This window comes from Lepidochelys kempii, chromosome 1, assembly GCF_965140265.1.
Source record: "Lepidochelys kempii isolate rLepKem1 chromosome 1, rLepKem1.hap2, whole genome shotgun sequence".
Taxonomy (NCBI): Eukaryota; Metazoa; Chordata; order Testudines; family Cheloniidae; genus Lepidochelys; species Lepidochelys kempii.
In genome coordinates, this window is record NC_133256.1 from 6,984,927 (window position 1) to 7,001,132 (window position 16,206).

At 46.8% G+C, this 16,206-nt stretch overlaps 1 pseudogene; it reads right to left on the reverse strand.

Annotated features, from left to right (window-relative positions):
- Positions 1-1,309: 1,309 nt before the first annotated feature.
- Positions 1,310-2,297, reverse strand: LOC140905616 (olfactory receptor 52R1-like; annotated as a pseudogene).
- Between the last annotated feature and the right edge of the window lie 13,909 nt (positions 2,298-16,206).

Consider the following 16,206-nt stretch of genomic DNA (forward strand, 5'->3'; position numbering starts at 1 on the left):
ATCCCTCCCTCAATGTGGAGAGGACAATGCACCAGCCCCCGTTCCTGAGCAGATTTCCCTTTACACTTCAAACAACAACTATTTTAGCTAAAAAATATTAAAATGATTTATTTACTACAGAAAGTGATTGTAACTAAGAAGTGTACAGCTCAAAGTAGATAAGCTAAAAAATAAAGCAAAATCACAATCTGAGTACTATAAATTAGAATCAAGCAGTATCTCACCCTGATGGGACAATCTTCCATACACAGGCCAGGATTTCTCCTTTCCAGTCTGGGACCACCTCCCCAGTCAAAATCTTTTCCCTCCAGCCATGTCTTGTGGTGTTTAATTGTGGGGGGAGTGTGGCTAAGTGATGATGTCACTTCCCCATTTTATAGCTTCTGCCATGGTCAGGGAACTTCATTGTTCCAAACAAAGCCCCCAGCACTGTCAGTGGGAAAGTACAGGCACAAGATGGAGTCCAGTGTCACATGACCTGGTCACATGTCCTTGCATCCTTCAGTGAGTCATCACAGTGGCCATTACCCACATTCTGGCCAGACATCTACAGGGAACTCCACCAGGTGGGGAGAAGCTTCTTCCATGACCCATGGTGTGCTCATTGATGGGCCATCAACTTGAATAGTCCTTTCATAATGTGCTGGCTCGACTAGATGTAAACTACCATGTGGGAGTTACCACAGGAGCAATCACATTTGAACTACAGGTACATGGTAGACATTCATATTTGCATACAAATAGGATAATCATATTCAAGAAACCATAGCTTTTCCACTGACACTTCACATGACATAGTTTGTACAAGATTTGGGGCAACTATATAACAGTGGTGAATATGGGGGTTCCAGGGTGTTGCTTTGGGGTACAGCGTGTCACAGCAATATATCTATCAAACTAGAGCTCTCAGACATCTACTTTTATGTTTCAATATAAGCCATACATCCATGTCCTGAAAAAGACAACATTCTGTTCTGTACTACAGGAGAAAAGCAAGCCATGGTTCAGAGCAAAGGAAACGGAAAGAGTGTTTTCCCAGCTACCCATCACATGTGCAATATGTGACCCCCTGAAAGTGTCCATCTCACTTTCATTGTTCAGCGAGTGTCTCCTGCACTTTCTGTTTGTCAGACCTCAGCCTCACACACATTACTGGAGACACAGACAAGGAAGGAATTTGTGCCTTAGGGAAGTTTTTACCCTTAGCTAGTAGAAATAAGCTTAGGGGGTCTTTCGTGTGGGTTCCCATGTCTGTACCCCAGAGTTCAGAGTGGGGAGGGAACCCTGACAAGGGCCCAGCACCATGTCATCAGCCAGCTCTGCATGCAGCTCGGTCTGAGAGCCAGAGCACCAGGAGAAAACTTGAGGTCCCTTTATGAGTAAAGGGCTGGAGCAGCCTATCCCAGATCTCTTGGGTCCTCACCCAGTAGATGATGGGGTTTAGCATGGCGGGCAGCAGGATGTACATGTTGGCCATGAGAATGTGGAAATGCAGGGCCACATTGTGCCCAAACCAGTGCATGAGGAAGGAGAAGAGAGCTGGGATGTAAGAGGTTAAGATGACACAGAGGTGGGAGCCACAGGTCCCAAAACTCTTGAGCCAGGCGTCCTTTGTGGGGAGGCTTAAGATGGCCCTGAGGATCTGGGTATAGGACACAGCAATAAAAAACACATCCAGACAGATCACCAAGAATGCCACAGAGAGGCTGTAGTAACTACTAGTGTGGATGTCGGCGCAGGCCAGTTTCACCACAGAGATGTGCTCACAGTGTGTGTGGGGAATAATGATGGCAACCTGCTCGCCAGGAAGGGAGTGGACAGTAGGAGCATGGAGCCACGCAGCAATATGGCCAGGCCAATTTTGTCCACCACGGGGTTTGTCAGGGTGGTGAAATGTCTCAGGGGATCACAGATGTCCACGTAGCTATCAAAAGCTATGGTGACGAGGATCCCAGACTCTGTCATAGAGAAGCTGAGAATGAAGTACAGCTGCGTGAGGCAGGTACTGAAATTGATCTCCCTGGAATTGAACCAGAAGATGCTCAACATTTTGAGTAGGATAGACGTAGACAGGACCAGGTCAGTGACAACCAGCATGCAGAGGAAATAGTACATGGGCCCATGGAGGCTCTGCACCCTCTTCACGATGAACAGGATGCTGAAGTTCCCAAGATGGCTATGGCATAGATCACACAGAAGGGGATGGAGATCCAGATGTGGGTTGCCTCCAGGCCAGGAATGCCCAGCAGGATGAAGGTGGAGGGGTTGGTGAAATTGGTTGAGTTGGAATCTGACATGGAGCAGGAGGGAAGGTGTCCTATCCTGGGGCACAACGGTGCCTCCTGCATGAACCGTATGTAGTATAAGGGCCCTATCATCAATCAAACCCTAACCCCGCCCCTTGACCCCTTAGCCCCGCCCCTTGACCCCTTAGCCCCACCCACCGGAAGTCCCGCCCCCATGAGTTATTGCTTCCGGGTTCAAGGCTGCCACATGACCGGAAGCAAGGTGTGTCATGTGACACCCACCCCACCCTTTGACCCCTTAACACCACCACTTGACCTCTGCCCCCCACCAGAAGTCCCGCCCCATGGGGTATTACTTCCAGGGTCAAGGCTGCCACGTGGCCGGAAGCAAGGTGTGTCATGTGACCCCCTCTAACAACTCCTCCCCCCCCTCTACCAATCAGGATGGGTTTCTCCCCGTAGGACCACCCAGAGAGGAGCTTTGACCAATCAGGGCGACTTCCGGGGTGGGGGTGTCCTCTCTGGAAGTGGGTCTTGTGACCCCTCTAACAACTCCTCCCCCCATCCCGCCACCAGTCAGGAGGGGTTTTGTTCCGATAGGACCAAGAGGAGATTTAACCAATTAGGATGCGTTCCGGTGGCGGGGTGACCCGTCCGGAAATGATTTGTGTGACCCCTCTAACAACTCCTCCCACCAACCTCTACCAATCAGGCCGGCCCGAGAGCAGATTTGACCAAAATAGGGCAGGTTCTGGGATGGGGTGAACCGCCCAGAAGAGGGGCGTATGACCCCTCTGCCAATCAGAGCACAGCACCATCACCCCATAAGGCCCAGCGTCGGGCAGAAGAGGCTATCTTTTATCTTTTTACCCCCCTATCCTGATTGGTAGAGGGCAGTGGGAGGAGTTGTTAGAGGGGGTCACATGACACACCTTGCTTCCGGCCACGTGGCAGCCTTGACCCTGGAAGTAATACCAGAAAGGGGGGCTGGAAAGGGTGGCTCTGATCAGGCATGACTAGGTGTGGAAAGGGGTACCCTCAAGGGTGCACATCAGCTCGTGTGTAAACAAAAGGGCGGACGGCGCTTGGGGGATAAACAGATGGCTGCCAAAAAATTCCAGGCCAGGGTCACTGTAAAAAAATTTAAAAGGGCTAAAGAGGTAATGAGGGGAAAAAAACAAAAAGAGATGCCCCCTACCAGAGGCTCTCAAACTGGTATGTCTGAAAATGGGGAGGCGAAATCAGACTCTGGTTTAGAAAATTCCCCAGAGTGCTCTCTAGATGGAGTCCCATGTACTCCCAATGACCCTCACGGAGGCGTCTCAGAGTCTGACTCTCAATTAGTATCGGATGTAGAAGATGCCACTGATGGTTCCGTAGAGGAACCCCCAAGTAACCCTGAAAATGCAGAGGTGTATATGGAGAGAGTGAGAAGTTGGCAACGTGAATTACCCAGATTTGGGGGGTCGGTGTATTGTGAGGAGTTTCGTTTTGTCCATCTTGAGCAAATAAATTCAGCTCAACAGGCTGTTGAAGCCATACACAGAGGGATACAGCTAGTTCTTGATGACGTTAATGGTAGGGTAGGCCCTGATGATTACGTACAGTTATGTTTAGAGAGCCGTCGTTTAACTAACCCTTTGTTTTCAGTCAGAAGAACTAGGGATGAGCTGTCCGCTGAGGATTTCTTAAACCAGGCCTCAAAGCTGCTTCAGAGCAATAGAGAATTGCATCTCGATGGGACGTTGCGCCTCGTTGTGACAGTTGTAAAAAATAGGGGTGGGGGCGCTCGAAGAGTTTTAAATTCTATCCTTAGTAGTCAGATTAGTCATAAAAAGAGACAATGTTTAGTAGACCTGATTTACACCGGTACCAATCTGTGTTTTGCGGGAGGGCTCTTGGCCGTCATGGCCGGTCATAAACCTACGGATGCAGAATTGTTAGCAGAGGCGAGAAAGTTGCACGAGAAACTGGGGTGGTCAGATCAAAAAAAGGTTCTGCTCAGTGATGTAGCAAAGTTTGAACAGCATTTAAGAGTTAACATACAGGTGATGCTGTATGCGGTGAAAGGTGGCTGGGTTTTTTTTAAAATGGGGGACCCCGTGTACCCTAAGACTTATTTCATCCTGTTGCACAATGAACATTACTATGGGGTTCTGGATGTGAAAAAGTTGTTCGGAGCAAAAAATTACTGTGAGTTTTGCCACACGGTGTACAGTCACGACCACTCTTGCAGGTATTGTTGCCGTCTCTGCTCTGACAACATGGGTGTGCAGCTGAGGTGTCCTAGCTGTAAACTGTATTGTCGGTCCAAAGAGTGTTTAGACAGACATGTCAACTGTGCGTCAAAAAACCAAGTTGAATGCCTGTCTAAAACTTGGTGCGATAAGTGTCAGGCGTACGTGGACAAGCGGCACAGGTGTAAAGGGAGGCGCTGTAAGCAGTGTCAGGGTTTGATCGTTGGAGATGTAGATGTTCACCTCTGTTTTATGGACAGCCTTAGAAAGCCCGAATCATCAGAAAAGTATATTTTTTATGATTTTGAATGCATGCAGGGTTGCACACTCCCAATTATATTTTTGCGATGTCCCTAAAGCCGGAAAAATCCTGGGAATTTAAGGGTGACGAATGTCTTTCTATGTTTGTTAAGACCTTTATTGGCAAAGAGTTCCAGGACTACACGTTCCTAGCACACAATTCCAAAGGTTATGATGCGTATTTCTGCGTTAGACAGTTACTGAAGGAAAAGATGTGCATAGAACTGATCACTCAGGGAAGTAAACTAATGTGTGTGGAAGTTAAGGCCCTTGGTATTCGTTTTATAGACTCTTTAAACTTCTTGCCCATGAAGCTTAGCAAGCTCCCACAGGCGATGGGGTTTGAAGGTTGCAAAGGGTATTTTCCACATTTTTTTTACACTTTAGAAAATCAAAATTATGTGGGGCCTATGCCCGGTGTGGAGCACTACGGTGTAGAAAGCATGATGCCCAGGGAAAAAGCAGAGTTTGTCGACTGGTATCAAGACCACAGCTCTGAGACTTTTGACCTGCAGAAAGAGCTTGCGTATTACTGCCAGCAGGATGTAAAAATTTTGAGACAGGCTTGTATCCTATACAGAAAAGAAATTATGAATATGACGGAGAAGGTCGATCTAGTAGAAAGAGAACCCGGTAAATTCACCGAGATAAAACTGTGTATAGATCCGTTCCGGTACATAACGCTGGCATCCGTCTGCATGGCTATGTACAGGTTTATGTTTTTGGAGCCTAACACGGTAGCTCTTCTCCCTCCAGACAACTATCACAGACAGAAAAAGAGATATTCAACCCCATCTATCCAGTGGCTGTTGTATATCTCTCAAAAAGAAAATATACAAATACGGCACGCTTTACAGGGTGGGGAACTACAGGTAGGCCCCTACTTTTTAGATGGTTATGCCAATATTGACGGGGTACACACAGCCTTTGAGTTTAATGGGTGTTTTTTTCATGGCTGTGTCGCCTGTCATTGTGAAAAAGCACAAAACCCTATGATGGGTACAACTTTTGGATTTCTTAATTACAAGACGCAGCTCAAGACTGACTATCTAAAACGGCTTGGTTTTGTAGTGAGGACTCTTTGGGAGCACGAGTGGGTGGTGATGAAAGAAACAGACAGGGAGCTTGCGAGCTTTTTAAACCGAGCCCAGTTACCCCAGCCTCTCATGCCTAGGGATGCTCTTTTTGGGGGGAGGACGAATGCAATCCGTCTATATTATAAACCTAAGCCCGGCGAAGAAATCCACTATTATGATTTTACCAGCTTGTACCCTTTTGTAAACAAAAACAAAGACTACCCTATCGGGCACCCCGATATAGTTTATGACAAATTTGGATCCATGTCTAGTTGGCAGCCGGTGTCAAGTGGAGTGCCCCAGGGGTCGGTCCTGGGGCCGGTTTTGTTCAATATCTTCATAAATGATCTAGAGGATGGTGTGGATTGCACTCTCAGCAAATTTGCAGATGATACTAAACTGGGAGGAGTGGTAGAAACGCTGGAGGGCAGGGATAGGATACAGAGGGACCTAGACAAATTGGAGGATTGGGCCAAAAGAAATCTGATGAGGTTCAATAAGGATAAGTGCAGGGTCCTGCACTTAGGACGGAAGAACCCAATGCACTGCTACAGACTAGGGACCGAATGGCTAGGCAGCAGTTCTGCGGAAAAGGACCTAGGGGTGACAGTGGACGAGAAGCTGGATATGAGTCAGCAGTGTGCCTTTGTTGCCAAGAAGGCCAATGGCATTTTGGGATGTATAAGTAGGGGCATAGCGAGCAGATCGAGGGACATGATCGTTCCCCTCTATTCGACATTGGTGAGGCCTCATCTGGAGTACTGTGTCGAGTTTTGGGCCCCACACTACAAGAAGGATGTGGATAAATTGGAGAGAGTCCAGCGAAGGGCAACAAAAATGATTAGGGGTCTGGAACACATGACTTATGAGGAGAGGCTGAGGGAACTGGGATTGTTTAGTCTGCAGAAGAGAAGAATGAGGGGGGATTTGATAGCTGCTTTCAACTACCTGAGAGGTGGTTCCAGAGAGGATGGTTCTAGACTATTCTCAGTGGTAGAAGAGGACAGGACAAGGAGTAATGGTCTCAAGTTGCAGTGGGGGAGGTTTAGGTTGGATATTAGGAAAAACTTTTTCACTAGGAGGGTGGTGAAACACTGGAATGCGTTGCCTAGGGAGGTGGTGGAATCTCCTTCCTTAGAAGTTTTTAAGGTCAGGCTTGACAAAGCCCTGGCTGGGATGATTTAATTGGGGATTGGTCCTGCTTTTGAGCAGGGGGTTGGACTAGATGACCTCCTGAGGTCCCTTCCAACCCTGATATTCTATGACCCCTTGCAAATTAGTTTGGAATTGCAAAAGTTAATGTGCACTCCCCACGAGGCCTCTTTTTCCCATTGTTACCTGTCAGAGTGGGCGGCAAGCTTATGTTCCCGCTATGCCGAACCTGCGCGGAAACCGTGCAGCGGGAGATGTGCACCCACACTGACGAGGAGAGGGCCATCCTGGGGACTTGGTGCACTGTGGAATTGAACGCAGCCATAGCGAAGGGGTACGTGGTGGCTAAAATCTATGAAATCTGGCATTTTAATGAAAAATCTGATGAACTCTTTTCGGAGTACATAAAATTACACCTCCGCCAGAAACAAGAGGCTTCAGGGTATCCCAGCTGGTGCACAGACGAAGACAAACAAAATAAGTATGTTAACGATTTCTACCAGAAAGAAGGCGTGCTTTTACGCCGACATGAGATCAGGCTAAACCCCGCTAAACGCCAAATTGCTAAACTGTTTTTAAATTCTCTGTGGGGTAAATTTGGCCAAAGAACCAACCTACCCAATACCAGCATCGTGAGAGACCCCGACGAACTCTTTCAGTACCTATTTTCCCCCAACTACGAGGTTTCATCCTGTGAGTTTATCGACGATGAAACAGCGTGCGTATCTTGGAAGCACGCAAAAGACCGTTATTCTGTCTCTGGCAATACCAATGTTTTCATAGCCTGTTTCACCACCGCTTATGCCCGCTTAGAACTATACAACCTCCTAGACGGATTGCAAGAGCGGTGCCTGTACCACGACACTGACTCTGTGATATTTGTGAAAAGGGAGGGGGCCTGGAATCCCCCTCTGGGGGATTATTTAGGGGACCTCACGAGCGAGATCCCACCAGATCAACACATCACCGAGTTTGTGTCGGCAGGCCCAAAAACATACGGGTATAAACTGTCGGGAGGAAAGGCTTGTATGAAGGCCAAAGGTATTACCCTGAACGTAGCAAACTGTGAAAAGATCAACTTTGACAGTGTGAAAGATCTAGTCCTGAACTATTGCACGGGTCTGCGAGAGAACCCCTCAAAAAAGATAGAGGTGCAGCAACCCTCTATTGTAAGAAACAAAAATCAGTGGCAAATAGAGACAAAAACCCTTAAAAAAACACAGAAAGTCGTTTACAACAAGAGGGTCCTAGAAGAAGGGTTTAAAACCCTGCCCTATGGCTTTTGAAAAACGGATACGAGGTGGAAACACCCCTTTTCTGCAATTCTCGCGGGGCCTAGCAACTGCGGGAAAAGTTACTTTATAAAAAATGTATTGGATAATGCCAAACAAACATTGTCTGTTACGCCTGAGAATATTGTGTGGTGTTACAGTTGTTGGCAACCTCTGTATAAAGAACTGCTCTGTAAATACCCCTTTATCAATTTTGTGGATGGTCTGCCTGATGCTTTTGACGATGACCGTTTGTTTCCTATCAATAAAGTGAACATGATTATCATAGACGATCTGATGAACTCCGCTTGTGAAAGCAATGAAATCGAGAAAGCCTTTACCAAGTACGTGCATCACAGGAACCTGAGCATTATGTATATAGTTCAGAACGTATTTTGCCAGGGAAAAAAGAGTCGCACTATTAACCTAAACACAAAATACATGGTTCTGTTCAAAAACCCCAGGGACAGATTGCAAATTGCTACACTCGCTCGGCAAATGTACCCCGGCAAAGCTCAGTTCTTTCTAGAAGCTTTTGAGGATGCTACCAAAAGGTCTTATGGCTACCTGGTGGTGGATTTAAATGCTTCCACACCAGAAGTTTATAGGCTAAGAACTGGTCTTTTCCCTCCAGACTGGCCGGCAGTTTATACTTTAAAAAGAACAACACAGCCCGGTATAAAAAGAGATGAATTATTGGCAGGCCCCTTTTTAGCAGCCGGGGGTGCTGACTGAAAACATGTCTAGCTGCGTGAAAAGAAACCTGGGCCTTTTAAAATTACTTAGCAAATCGTCCCCGCAGCAAAGGAGGGCTATACTGTGCTCGGCCTCTGACGATCTAGTAGCAGCCATCTCAGAAATAGCGCTCAACATCTTAAAAGGAAACGTACCTTTAACACCAAAGCAAGTGCGTGTGCTGAAAAAGAAACACACGCTTATAAAAACTTTGTGTAATAAAAGGGTTTCACTTAAAAGAAAGAAGCATCTGGTGAAGCAGTCTGGGGGGTTTATAGGACCCCTGTTAAGTTTTGCTATCCCTCTGATAACGGGGCTTTTAACTAATCGATAATGGAGTATGCAGAAAAAATGTACCTGGTGCCCAGCCGGCAGTTGGAGCAATTAAGTGCTCCCCCTCCGGCAAAGGAAAATATCAGAACAACCGCAACACGCTTACTGGATGCTGAAATGAAATCTGTTCTTCAAAGAACTGACTTAGGTGAATATGAAAAGGCTAAACTTTACAGCACCGTGCTTCAAAGGTACCTAACGTACGTGAAGCAGAGCGATGTGGACAAAGGAAAAATAAGTCTGTTTCTACCAGAACAGGAACAGAGTGTGACTGCCAAACCCTCTGAAACACCAAAGACCTCAGACTCTGTTGCTCAGGAGGTGTTGGATAACGTGAATAAGCGTTATAAGAAAAATGCATCAGTATTGCTAAATAAGCTGGGCCAAGATAAAAACATTTCTTCATGGACCGATAAAGGGTCTTTTGTGTACAAAGGCTCTGTGGTTAATGGTTCTAACATGCTCGACTTAGTCAGGGCCGTCATCCAGACGCGCTCTGTTCCTAGCAGACATGTACCTAAAGGATGGGATGTGTTTATGAATGCCATGGCGGAACTGAACATACCATCTTCCGTCATGGGCAACGCGACCAATAGAGATCTTTTGGAATGCCTCAAGGCCTCGATCTCCGACACCGATGTGGACCAAGAAACAGTGACCCCTTTTTTGCCATCTAAAAAACGAAAATTGGCTAAAAGAGCCGAATGACTCAGTTTGTGATCTTTTTCACGTTCTATTTTTTTTAAAACTGGTAATGTTTTACTTTAAATAAAACATTTGTGAATTGGGTCATTGTGTTTTGTTTTTTTTTAAAAAAAACCACGCCAAACATCGATTGTCTTTAAACCCCTCACCTGGGGTGCTTTATTGGGTAACATGACTATGAAAATCGTTGCAAGATACACATGTCTGGGCTTGTTGAAACATGCTTTGAGCAAGGCTAGGCATGGCCAAGTATTTAAATTTATTTTTTACAAAATTCATCACCATCCGGTCGTTTTGCACTAAGTCATTAGAATACAATTTTAAAATCCGGTCAAAAGATAAACCCTTGCTACGAGGGTGTAAGAAAAACACGCAGTGATAGCCGCAGGCAACGGAGCTGGGGTCTTGTAATTGTCTGTTGTGAAACACAATGTCTGTGGCATTTTTGTTTAAAAATTTCATAATGCTTTTAGGAAAGAACACACTATTCGGGGGATGCCCGTATGAGTCAAAAAACTCTCCAAGGTTATGCTCCACCAGATACACGGCAAGCCAGTGTTCACCCCGTCGGCTGTGTGGATGCGTGTTGACCACCAAACCTAGGGGTCTCTGAGACAGCTTGCCGCCAGGGAGCCAATCACAGGGAAACACGTCTAAGAAATTCTTTTTCATGTAAGCGTCCGTTGATAAGACACGTGAGAGCTGCACGGTGTCCATGTTCACATGTAGTCAAACAGAACATTTCTCCTCTGATTTATCTCTATGACGTTGTCAAAAACCCCATACACAATCATATTGACAGTAATGGTTAAAGCCTTCCCAAAACAAATTTCTGCTCTCAGGTTCCCGGTTTTAATCAGGGAATAGTGATCGGCGCATTCCTGGTTGGGGGACAGGTCAAAGGCAAATAGGGTGTAACCCTGTGCAAACTCCTCACTGTCGATTAACAGAGAACCATCTTTCATGTGTTTACCGGCCGTCTGTACCAGATTCATGTATTCTCTCACGCAGCGTCCTGCCTCGAAGTCTGGTTGAAGAGGCTTGGTCGGTATCTGCTCACCATCCACATACAAGGCCACAAAATTAATATCGTAATGCTTAAAATGAAAGGGATTTTTAGCATAACTTCCGCTAAAGGCATCGTTATCCACGAATCCCAGGACAAGCATTTTGGGCAACTGTTCCAGGAACTGGTTCTCCTGGTTACTGACCCTGCTGCCCGCAGGGATGCTAAACACTTTCATTCCCACACGGTCCACAGGGTATTTGGCATTAGCGGTAAGCAGGGCCTCGGCGTGCCCCAGACGAACGCTCAGGGCCACCCGTACTTTCTTCACAAAAAGGGATGCTGATAGAATGCACAGTTTAAAGCCTTTGGTTCCGCTGCCCATTAAACAGAAAGGATCTTTACTGCGCGTCAGTTTAATTTTCACATCCACTCCGTTCAACAATAGTTTTTCTTGAAAAAACAGGTCGCTGTGTAGATGACCCAGAAGCTCTACTGTTCTGCTTTGAGCGGTCAGTTTTGCAAGCCTCACAAACCCGAGATTCTCGCCATCCAAGTCTGTGTCTTCCTGTTGTCCAGCAGTGTCTTTGTAAAAGAGGCCAGCGGAAAATTGTGTGGCGAGGGTGTCGTTGCTGTAATTGAGCACCGATTCTATAAAGGCCCTGTAAGGGTAACAGTTGTTGCTTTGGCTTACAAGACGGTCTCTGAGCGTGACATCCAGCTGCTTAAAATAGAGGCCACTGGGTAATTCACCAGGCCCACCTCGGCGTCCGCTTCGAGTTCAGTTCCATCTCCTTTTACAATCTTGCAACACAGGTACAGCAGTGTGTTGTTTAAATCCATATAATCTATGCCATTCCCTGCTATAAAAAGTCAATGGGGGCAGACTCCGTAATGGCCGACAGAGGTGGCACCTCGAGGTAGATGCTTTTCTCAATGCTGGTCTGCGTAGGGGCTATTTGGAACAAGTCTAGTTCGGATTTGGTGCATTCTTCAGACCCACAGTGAACGAAAGCCATATTGATTAAAATATATCTCTCGTATCAGCCGGCGAGTGTTTCCTCTTTCGCCCAGGCTTCCTCTTGGACTTTCGCTTATGGCCGACCCTGCGGGCCAAAGTCCTTCTTTTAAAGGGTTTCGGGGGACCTTGATTTAACTGGGAATTGATGATTTAACTGGGAATTGGTCCTGCTTTGAGCAGGGGGTTGGACTAGATGACCTTCTGGGGTCCCTTCCAACCCTGATATTCTATGATTCTATGATTCTATGACCTGCGCGTCGTGGGTATGACGCATTTCTCTTTCTCTTCTTCCTCCTTTTAATGTACATCAGCCCCGGTCCTTCCTGTGAAGCTGTGTTCCCCACCTTCTCCAGAACAGCGCGGGAGACGTGACCTACCACGTCTTTAGCTATGTTTTGAGCGGCGGTTTTTACGTGAGGTTTAATAATCTCTAGCCCCCTCCTCAAAAGCGGTACGGATTTTCGAAAGAGGCTACGGAATATTCCACCCACGCCTGCCCCATACATCACGGGGGCCACATGATATCCAGGAAGGGCGTATCCCGCCTGCGCTTTGTAATAGTTTCTGTAGATGTTGGGGTCGCCGTAATTTTTTAGGATCGCCATAATACTGTTTTGCTTTTTTAGAAAACTCGCTCTCCCCGGGGGCGCAGGTGTAGCTTGATGATCACCTTGCCAAAGCGAAATGAGACGCTTTTGTTCTGATCTGTCTTTATTTCAATGGTAATGGTGTCGATGTGGTGTTTACTGATAGGGACGTAATGAGGTTTATCGTAGGTGATGGTGACAAACTCGTTGTTCCTTCCTTGGACAGGGACACAACGTAACAGGGGAACAGAAAAGTCCCCCACAGACTGATGTTCTACGATATCCGTGTACAGATACAAGGAATTAAAACCCCCTGTAATGTCTCCTGAGAAAGGGAATTTTTGGACGCTGTGTTTGGGGCCCAAGCCCATAATGTTAGCTAGCTCCCTGCTGGTAGAAAACATATAAGTAAAAGCGGCGGATCTAAGTCTAATTTTTCTACCCACAGAGTCGTAGTTCATGACCATCTCAGGCGGTCCGGGGTGACAAGCTATGATACTGTTCATATGATCCAGTAATTCGGGTATGGACGCGTAATAACCTCGTCGTAGGATGAAACTCCATGCCATATCTCCAAAGGTGACTTCAAAAGGGGTGTCTTTGTTGATAGTGTTCCAGCTGTGTGGGTATTGTATTTCCACTAACCCCACCTCCCAGGCACCCCGGAGATCCAAGGGCTTAATTAGCCGTATTGTAAAGTTCGAGCTGGTGTTTTGGGGAAAAATTGCAGAGCTGGCGTTGCTGGGCAAAGTAATGTAAAACTCGCCGTCGCTCATCTTCTCTGACTTTGCGGGGAGGAATAACTTTTGTTTGTTTGTTGTCTGTGTCTAAATGTCACAGAGTTGAGAAGCTTTCACCCAGCTGTTCAACTTATCAGGCCACCCCAACCATTTTACCAGTAGTTGCTTTTTTCTCCCTTTTCCTTTCTCCGCTAGAACTTTTTCAACCCTGTAAATCCTGTCTCGTTTGGGGTTTACTTTTTGTAATTCTTCAGGGTAAAAAGATCCAGTAACTGTCTCACCCTCGTAGTCTTATAATCGGTATACAGGTCTCTGACCCCTGGTTAAGGCTTCATCCACTATGAATATCTCATCGGTAAATGTCTGTTCATAACCTTTTTCAAAAGCTCCTTTGGTTTTAGATAGTCTCACGTGGTCGCCTTTTCGAAAAGGGGCAACAACCGGTTTTATTTTAAAATCATCTCCATAAACCATTTTCCATACCTTCAGAGAATTTGAAGGGTTAACATCAGCGGGTCTGGTATGTATAGTTCTGTGAAAGCTCTGGTTGTAACTCTTTATAAAGTCAGGTAACACATCGATGTAGCGAAAGGTGTTATGGGCTGTAAAATATCTCCACATCCTAGTTTTTAAAGTTCTGTTAAACCGCTCCACAACCCCTGCTTTGACTTCATTATTAGTAACAAAATGGTGAATGCCATGCCGTTTTAACAATCTGCTTAAGGGTTTGTTTAAAAATTCTTTCCCCTGATCGGTTTGTAATTTTTGAGGCACACGCCCTTCGCTAAAAATAGCTTTAAAGGCCTTGGATACCTCACCACTCGTCTTGTCTCTTAGGCCTAAGGCCCAGGGATATTTGGATAGAATGTCTACCACTGTTAAGATGTACTTAAAATTGCAGTTCTGTTTGGAGAACTGGTGCATATCCACCAAATCTGCCTGCCATTGCGCATCCACTTCTGAAACAATGGTCTTGTTTCTTTTAAAACGTATTCGAGCCGGTTTGTGTAAAGTATAAGCACCCTGGTCTGAAAGCCAAGCTGTTACTTGTCTTCTATTGAAAGTTTTACTGTGCTTTTTGGCCACTTGAAAAAGAGGGTTCACCCCGCCAAAGCTCCCAACTTCCCCGGGGGTGTAATATATTTTCTTTAACAGAGCCGCCTGTGGAGACATGACTGTTACTGGTACCATCTTTTACTAACACAAGTGTGGGTGGGGGACAACATTCATATTAACACATTTAAATAAGTTTTATTAATCGCCTGGTTTAACACAACCTTTTACAACAGCCTGTAAAAATGGGCGCCATGACTCCTAACATGAGGGTGTCTGCGCTGGTTCATTCTTCCATTTTGTCCTTTTCCTCTTGAGATCTGTGTCTCAGACATGAGCAAAAACAGCTGATGCATGATACATTTACTCCCACAGGGCTATCGATGTGTAAGTTCTCAAAGGCCTCCAGAAAGGCATCATCGAGCTGTTGAGAGATTTTTTTCAAAAAAGAAACAGCGTAAGCACACCACTGCTTGGTTTTTGATTTACACAATCCCTGGTTCCTAGCCCTCCCACCCCCCATTACACACCCCCACCCCGACCATCACTTCTTAAACATTCATTTACCTGAGCCACGTCTTTTTCATTCACCTTGTCCACTAGTGACTTCCCCAAGCCGTGATCACCTTCCACCTCTTGGGGGGTGGACAACAAGAGGCCATTACGCTCATCGCGGTGCCTCACAAGCAGCTGGGTTTCGGGGTCGGTTTCCGGTGTGTCCATCAACGGCTGGGCCAAAGGGTCCTCCTCAGAACTGTCGCTGATGTAGCGCTTTCTCCACACAAGTCCAAAGGCCTTCGGGGCTAAAACAAAATCTGAAGTTCTCACGGGGGTGGTGAAGGAGTCCATGATTCCACGATTTCTAAAACACGTGCTCTTGGTAAAAGACAGCCTCTTCTGCCCGACGCTGGGCCTTATGGGGTGATGGTGCTGTGCTCTGATTGGCAGAGGGGTCATACGCCCCTCTTCTGGGCGGTTCACCCCATCCCAGAACCTGCCCTATTTTGGTCAAATCTGCTCTCGGGCCGGCCTGATTGGTAGAGGTTGGTGGGAGGAGTTGTTAGAGGGGTCATACGAATCATTTCCGGACGGGTCACCCCGCCCCCTGGAACTCATCCTAATTGGTTAAATCTCCTCTTGGTCCTATCGGAACAAAACCCCTCCTGATTGGTAGCGGGATGGGGGGAGGAGTTGTTGGAGGGGTCACAAGACCCACTTCCGGAGAGGACACCCCGCCCCGGAAGTCGCCCTGATTGGTCAAAGCTCCTCTTGGGGGAAGTCCTACAGGGGCAAAACCTATCCTGATTGGTAGAGGGCAGTGGGAGGAGTTGTTAGAGGGGGTCACATGACATACCTTGCTTCCGGCCACGTGGCGGCCTTGACCCTGGAAGTAATACCCCATGGGGCGGGACTTCCGGTGGGGGGCAGAGGTCAAGGGGTGGGGTTAAGGGGTCAAGGGGTGGGGTGGGTGTAACATGACACACCTTGCAATAACTCATGGGGGCGGGACTTCCAGTGGGTGGGACTAAGGGGTCAAGGGGTGGGCTTAGGGTTTTATTGATGGTAGGGCCCTTGACAAGCATGTGTGCTTGTCAAGGGTCAGCGGGAAAGGGATAGGTGTGTTACCAGCACTGTATTTTAATGTAGCATTTGAATGCTTTACATATAGTTAACAATAATGTTTTTGTTTATTGTTACTTGTGCTTCACCGGATATGTCCTCGAAAGGAGGCACCCCCTCCACT